The following is an 8,477-nucleotide window of genomic DNA, read 5'->3' as shown; positions in this document are numbered from 1 at the left end:
AAGGTACTGTAAATAATTTTCATTCTAACTTTATATTTCAGGTATGTTTATGATTTGGACTGTACGCCTTCAGATGGGAAAAAGTGCTGGTCTTCATCTGTGTTTTGATCAATAGAAAGTTACAGTACTGTAACCACATTGTTACCAGTACAATCCAGCTAATGTGCCATGGCATGACTCCCTATGATATGTGAGCCCTATATTCATATCTATGTACCCAGTGGCATTGATAATTCCAACAGTGGAAATGTCGGCACTTAACCTGACACTAAATTCCGACACTTCCATAAACTCTGACAGCAGCTAGACCCCGTAGCCGTCAGCATTGCTCTTTTAATGTCGGCATTGTGATTGGCGACATTGTGAATGTTGCTAATCACACAATGGACATTGTCATCCTTACAGCACAATGGAAGTGTCAGCATTGTTACTGTTACTGTTTTTCTGATGTGTAATGAGTCTCAAATCTTAAGGCCATAGTCCACGCTGGAACACAAATTTGTAAAAGGAATTTGGGAAGCCCTCTGGTACAGGGAGCTCCACTGAGGTCAGAGATCTAATCACTGCTTGAATGGCTGCTTTTTAATTCTCACTAGGAGACATTGAAGGCGATACATTAAAGGGAGATCTGGTAATTGAACTATTTCTAAGAACTTATTGATCTGTGGATGGATGATGTGTTGAGTGGTATTCCCACAGGTTGTATAGGTAGCTGTAGTAGCTAGCCAAGGTATTAGCTGTGCTTATGAAATTTGTCTCAGATCTTTCTTTACTGTCCCGGGGTTAGAGATCCCCAAGATTCAAAAATCAATAACTAATCCAGCTTGATGCCCTTTTGTATCTGGTATCAGATCAATTACTTGTTGAAAATCTGAGTATATTAATATTTTCATCAAGATATGCTCAATCAAACATATGTCCAAGATAATAAATACTCATGTTCTGCATTTTCTAGAAAATTTTAAGTGTTAAGAACATTTTTAACAATGTATTGTCAATGTTTGTGCCCTTTATACATTAGTTCTCCATAAGAAAGGCTTAAGTGATTGAAGAATTTCTTATAAAAGATGATACATTGACAATCCAACGACAAATATTTTTTCTGAATCGTATTAAAATTGTGTTGGAACATAAATATTTTATTTTTCTTAAAGTTATGCAGTACCAGTATGGGGACAATTTTTGACCCCAGTTACTCTAATTTGTTTATGCTTGGCTGGAATGAAATGTTTATGTTTATAACAATAATCCATATAGCTCTTATATAGAAATGCTACATTAATATACTCATTGTCTGGGGTGGAAGTAAGTCTATGTCAGGACTGTTATCACAAGTCAATGAACAGGACTGAAAACTGAGCATCACTTACAAATGAGAAGATGATAAATTTGATTTACTTAGACATTACTAATTTTGACATATCACCAAAAAGCAGATTCACACACTTTTATTAAAACAATGGATAGCATAGCTATATATACATTATGCCAGCTGTCATTTTAAAAGCTGGAAAATACAGTTTTAGTTTAAAATATAATTGCAGTAAGAAAATATTTGAAGCAGAATTGGAGGCGTAAAAAAATATGTTCAAAGATCAGTGCTACCCTAAACTAAACAAAGCACTCTTTTGACTTTATAAAATAGTATCGGGGAATGCAAGAAAAAGTTGTCCTTATAATAACCAATATAAATAATCATCATGTAATATTAAGCCAGTGTTAAAGAAGCACTAGAATGCTTTAAAATTAGATTGTTCTTAACCTGATCTGGAATAATCTATAGAAAGGCTAAGGTTTTGAAGAATCATTTGTCACCAACCCATTTAGAAAATGAATGGGTGATAACACTAAATAATTGACTTAATTTTGTCACAGTCAATCCCAGGATGTATGAACTGCCATATTTTTTTGTCATACATTTGTTATATTGGGGCTGTGGGGAAAAATATACATTGGGAAGACAAAAAGACCAGTCAATACAAGAATCCAGGTACATTTATGTTAATGTTAAAAACAAAGTAGATAATCATAGAATTGCCAAACACTATTAAAAATATAATGCTTCTAACCCTCAATGTCTTAAAGTCAAAAACATAGAACACACTATTAAAGTAATTCTATCGTTTTCAAATAAGCATTGCCCAAGCGATTGTATTGTGTTTCCAATGCACAAAGTGATTTATTTTAGCAGATGTAAAAAGTTAACAGTTCAATACATGATTATAATATAATACAGTACAGTACAGCAAATACCAAAAGATACATACATACCGCTGCGCTTGCATGCGCTCCCATGGGCACCAGTGAACAGGAGTTCACCCTTGAATACTGTGGTCAGAGTGGACTGGGAGCGCAGCTATGATTATATATACATTCAGTGTTACAGAGAGAACAATGCAGATGACATGGCTTGCTACTATAGGTCCAGACTTCGGGTGGGTCCAGGGTAAACAGGTCATAGGCTAGTTCAAACAACCCCCTCAAAGGCTGAGGTCAACATTCCATAGAATCCCCTATTATTGCATGAAAACCGTCCATCGGGGGCCAGCGTTACTTGGCGCCAACACCAACTACAGATAGGGATGTAGTGATAGCTTCCATTTAGTAGCAGGCACAGACAAAAACGGTTTTCATACAATAATAGGGGATTCTATCAGCCAGATAAAACTAGCTTAGCTGCTGAGATTATTGTCCTCTACGGAGACTATACGCAAGCTCACTCCTATCAGGGACCTCTTTCAGTACCACAGAGCTGTTACTGGCAATGAGTTAACTGCATGTGTTATAGCTAACAAGGTCACACATTGCAGGAATTACACCAGCCTTATCATAGATGCACTAAAATGTATAGCTGCTGTGAATACTGTCCATCACAGAGACTGTATACTAACCTATACCAGGGACATTTTTTAGTACCACAGAGCTATTACTGGCAACGAGCCAACTGCATTTATCACTGCTGACTATGTCACACATTGCAGGAAGCACACCAGCCTCAGTATAGATGCGCTATTTTGTAGTGCTTCATACTGTCAATAATCCAGAACAAGCCTTGTATTTAAAGTTTACCAATATCACCATACAAGCTAAGACTACTTGGAGCTAGGGGTTTCCCCTCAGTAAATCCACGGAGATCAAGTATCTCACTCCGTTATCTGCCTGCTACATTTGTCACAGTGGTGACTAGAAGCCTTATAATACTAATACCATAAGAGACACGGTTCTCATTCACTCTTTAAATCATTCTGTCTTCCTACTAACCACCACTTACCAGTAAATGGTCTGCTACCAAGGATTTATACAAGATATTCTCTGTATCCATCAGACTATCCCTTTATATAATAGATCCCTATCAGTTGGTGTTTTTGTTTTTATCACACGTGTGTATGTGTGTATTTGTAAGTAATTTTTAATATATTTCACCTTGTCTTCCGGGAGGATGTCATTATTAAACAATAATCATTAAAAGTTATATTTTAATCAACATAAGGAGTGCTAATTCGTCCTTCTAATATGAACCCCTGTTCATTATTTTTTCTGTCTTAATATAACAGGACCAGCACCCCCACATGCTACATGTTAAAGATTGATATCTTGTCATATACTGCATGTGGATGTTTCCTTCCAATCCCTGTGCAGAGCATCTCCCCCCCCTTAGTTACTTTATTGCGGAGAACCTGGTCATTTGTTAAACAATTGTGTTAAACATCCGGGAAACGACTTAGCCTAGCTGACGGTGGAGAGGCCAAGTTAGGTGTACGTATTTCCTCTCCTGTTGATTCTAGCTTTTCTATCCCGGTTCTTTTATCATTTGACAAGCAGCTTTCTCTTCCAGCACTCATTGATTCCGGAGCAGCAGGGAACTTCATAAGAACCGATATAGTGGAGAAGTTGTCCTTACCTACCCTTCCCTTGGATCCTCCGATTGCCATCACAATCATCGATGGAAATCGCATTACTGGAGGATTGCTCAAGAAACGCACCATCAAACTCTCTCTCCGCATAGGAGCCCTGCATACTGAATCTATTTCCTTGTTAGTTATTCCAGAGGCTATTAATCCTCTTATTCTTGGTCTTCCTTGGCTCCAACTTCACTCTCCCACATTAGACTGGCACAGGCCAGAAGTTCTTGCCTGGGGCCTGGCTTGTCATTCTCGCTGCCTTCCCAGGATCAATAGGCTCACCAATAATGACCCTCCTTCACTACTTACGTCCACTGGTATTCCTCCTCAATACCGTTCGTTTTCGGATGTGTTCTGCGAAAAGGAGGCGTCCAAGCTACCTCCTCATAGACCTTGGGATTTTACTATTGAGCTGTCACCAGACAAAATACCACCTAGAGGACGTGTTTTTTCATTGTCATTGCCGGAATCCAACTCCATGGGCTAGATTTACTATCAGGCGTGTTTGTAAAGCCGCCGACTTTCGGCGGGTTTGCCGGCGGTTTAGCCATCGCCGGATTTACTAACGCTAAACCCGCCATCCAAACGGCCAGAAATGATGTTTTCAAACCCGCCTCTGTATAAAGCGCCGTGACGGTTTCAACAATGCTCCACATACAAACAGCCGGATTTACTATTAGGGGGTTTATAAAGCCGCCGGAAAACCGCCATTCAAAAGACCAAAATGAAAGCGCTGCTTGTGAGCGGCGAGATTGTTCAAACAGTGTGCTGTTTCAGGTATTTGGTCAATCTGAACAGAAGGGAAAGGGCCATTTCATGTGCAAAGTTTGTCCCTTTGGGATTGTATATGTTAAAAGGCCAGTGTCTTGTAATGGCAGTGTAATTTGGGTTTCTTTTTCTCTTCTGTTTTCCCACGATGCAATTTTTTTACTAAGTTCAACATTTGTTTAATATTGCAACAAATCCCTTAACAGAGTGTAAAAGCAATTTTAACTGTACTCAATAAAGAATGGGTTTCTGGCTGATGACTCCTCTGCTGCATCCTCACACATCTGCACAGCACAAATTCAGGCACAAACCCACTAGTAGAGGTGTGTTATAGCGTACATTTGTACTTTGGTAAACCAGGTTCAGCTTACTAGAATAATCTGGTGGGGTGGTTATGTATGCACCTGAAAAGGGGTCTGATATTATCCTGGCTGGCTGTTTTATACATAATCTAGCATTACATCAATTTACCCCACCGATTAGTGCAGTACACACTGAAGCAGAAGGGGTCTGTGTCACATCTGGTGATGTGCAGAGCACAGAGGGCGGAAGGCAGATTACAAACTACTACACAATAGGAAAAACATTTATTTCTCTAAAATGTGTTTGATGTGAGTGCAATGTTTGTGACAGTCAGAGCGCAATGTGTAAATGATTTGAGTGCCTAGTTTTTTAAAACATCACTATACTCTTGTTTAATTAGCAGAAAATAAACACTGACACCATAGAAATTTAACTGCATTTATTGCAGTACAACACAATAAATAATAAAGGATAATGCTTATACAAAGTAAAAAAAGCATGAGGCAATAGTCATGTGTTAGCGCTAGCGACGCCTTTTTGCTTGCATATCGCTATGTTTTGCCCCACTCTGTCCTCTCCCTGGCCCACCCCTGGTGCGAGCACCTCTCCTTGGAGGAGTACTCTGTGCCGATGTGCTTGGCGTACTAGCGGTACTTGTGGTGGCCGAGGAAAAGGGTGCAGGCAAGCGGGCAATGAGTTCTTGCTGCAGTTGGCCTGCCAGCCGGGTCAGGTTCGCATTCCCCTCGCGAACGGAGGAATTTAATGCCTCCACAGCCCCAGTCATTTGGGCCATCTGCAGATTGGATTGCTCCCAGGCATTAGCCAGACGATTGATTGCAGCAGGAATTTGGCTATTTGTGCGGTGTATCCGCCTCAACTGGGCCGCAATTTGGGAAATGTTGTGAGTTTGGCTCTCCATGAAGACTGATTGCTGCTGCTGGAAAGCACCAATAGACTGCGCCATTTCACGGGCTGGGTCCATACTCTGAGGTGCCGGCTGCTGGTGTGCTGGGGCTTCAGCAGGGCCAGGTGCAACATCCTGGAAACCAGACACAGGGGCATCCACTGTTTCCAGGGTGATTATGGTTTGCTCATCTGGCTCAGGGGACATTTGGAGGGACTCCACCTGAGGTGCCTGGTATGAAGAGGGCCCTGTGTATGAAAATGACGGTAAGTATATAGGATATAATATGTTTGTATATTGCATTCTGAACACTTGATAGGAAAGAATAATCTTTACAAACTACAGATTGTTTCACAATTTTTGCATTAATGATTTATTGTCCTATGCTACCTGCTTAAGGATGCACATATTATCCTTTTAATACCCAGTATCATATGAACTATGTATGGTTGAGGGGGCTAAAAAAGCATAGTATTTGTAACCTACAAATATTGTGATTTATTACGCAATATCTGGCTAGACCGTGCCTTGGGGTACACAAATCCTATTTCAGTCCTCCCTCTGTGTAGTACATGCTGGGTATTTTGACTTAACTGCGTGTGTAAAAAAGTGAAGACGTTGCCTATAGCAACCAATCAGATTTGAGCTCTCTTTTTGTAGAATGCAATAAATAAAGTAAAGGTATATTCAGATTGGTTGCTCTAGCCAACATCTCAGTTTAGTAAATGTAGCCCTAAGGTCGCATAGCACACCATATTTTAAATAAAAAAAATTTGCCAGCAACATTTCCACAGAAAAACAATTAACTCCATTATTTAGCACAAAAACATAAATCACACACCTGCTTGCTCTTCTGTGGCCGAATCACTGACTGAAGGTGGAGGTGTAGCTGTAGGAATGGGACTCAACTGTGGTCCAGGTGAATCTGGATGTATTAGAAAAAGCATACAATGTATTTGCAGCAAAAAGCCTTTTACAAATAATAAATCTTTGGAAGACATGTGTTTGCACATTAAAAAACAGTTATAAACAAAATTATTGCCCTTTACATACTGATTGAGTAAAAAAGACACTTTTGCAATAAAAAAACATTTTCAATATTGTTAGCTTAAAAAGGACAAATCACTCACCAACTCCTTGGGCAAACGAGGGCGAATCTGTGTCTTGCACATTAATTCCCTCCACTATTTCACGGGGCATTATCTGCCGCAGCTCCTCCTCATAGCTGGTATATTCAACGCGAAGAGGGGGGCCACCACCCGTGCGTCTTGTGGACCTCCTTTCCTGGGCCATTTTTTCCTTCAACCTCCTCTTAATGTCCGAAAATCTCTTGCGGCAGTGCGCCACTGTCCTCTTTAGTGGGCCCACCGCGTTAACAGCGTCGCACACTCTCCCCCACAATTGGTGGCGCCGCCTTAGCGGAGTCCGGGCTGCCAGGTTCCCCAAGATCACCTCGTAGCAGGGAATGATATTGTGCACCAACACACAATTCTCTTCATGTGAGAAGCGCACATTCCTCCCTGTCTTGGTCTTCCTGCTCTGTCCTGTCTCCTCAACCTCTCCCTCTCCCTCCTCTGACCCCTCAACCTCCATCTCCCTCTCCTCAGCCTCTGCTCCCCTCCTATCTCTGGACATTTTTACCCAGAAGACAGAAAAACACAAAACACTGAAGGACTTACAAACACAAAGAACAAACTACACTGCCTACAGACACACTCTCCACACAGTCACACACAAGTAACACAGACAGAGGACAAGTCAAATACAAAAAATACAAGACAGAAAATAAATGAGAAAATAAATGTACAAAACAGGAAAAAACCACAGGACTACTCACACTTCAATCAGATATCGCTCCACCAATCCACCAAACACCAACTCTCAGCAAACCACTATCCTCCAAACTCCTCTCACAAAACTCCTCTAAACCCTATCAGAGAAAAAAGTGTCAGGCCAGTGGTTTATATAGGGCTTGTGATGTCAAATCTCCTGAGTTTGAAAATAGCCAATAGTAACAGGCCAGGAGACAGGTGTAATTTTCAAAAAAACCGCCTTTACACAAAAGCGCCGTCATTTAAAGCAAAAGCGCCATGTTCTATTCAAAGCCGCCGGCGGCTTTGAGCATTACATCCCGCCGTTACATCGCCGGCGGCTTCAAATTGAAGCTGAAATGCGCCCATTAGTAAATCCGGCTGTTTGCAATGCAAACACGCCGGAAAACCGCCGCGATGCATGGCGGTTTGAAGCCGCCATGCATCACGCCTGATAGTAAATCTAGCCCCATGTCTCAGTACATAGAATAAAATCTAAGAAGGGGCTTTATTCGGAAATCCTCCTCCCCTGCAGGGGCCAGCTTTTTCTTTGTTAAAAAAAAAAAAACGGGGTCTACATCCTTGTATAGATTATCGTGGGCTGAATGCCATTACTGTGAAAAACAAGTACCCCTTACCATTGATCTCGGAACTGTTTGATAGAATTAAGGGGGCTACTATATTTTCCAAACTAGATCTTAAGGGTGCCTTCAATTTGATCCGTATCAAGCAAGGGGATGAATGGAAAACTGCGTTCAACACCCACGTTGGACACTTTCAATATTTAGT

Source organism: Mixophyes fleayi, chromosome 4 (genome assembly GCF_038048845.1).
Source record: "Mixophyes fleayi isolate aMixFle1 chromosome 4, aMixFle1.hap1, whole genome shotgun sequence".
Lineage (NCBI taxonomy): Eukaryota > Metazoa > Chordata > Amphibia > Anura > Limnodynastidae > Mixophyes > Mixophyes fleayi.
The sequence above is the reverse complement of the archived record's forward strand: the minus strand, read 5'-3'. Positions refer to the sequence as shown.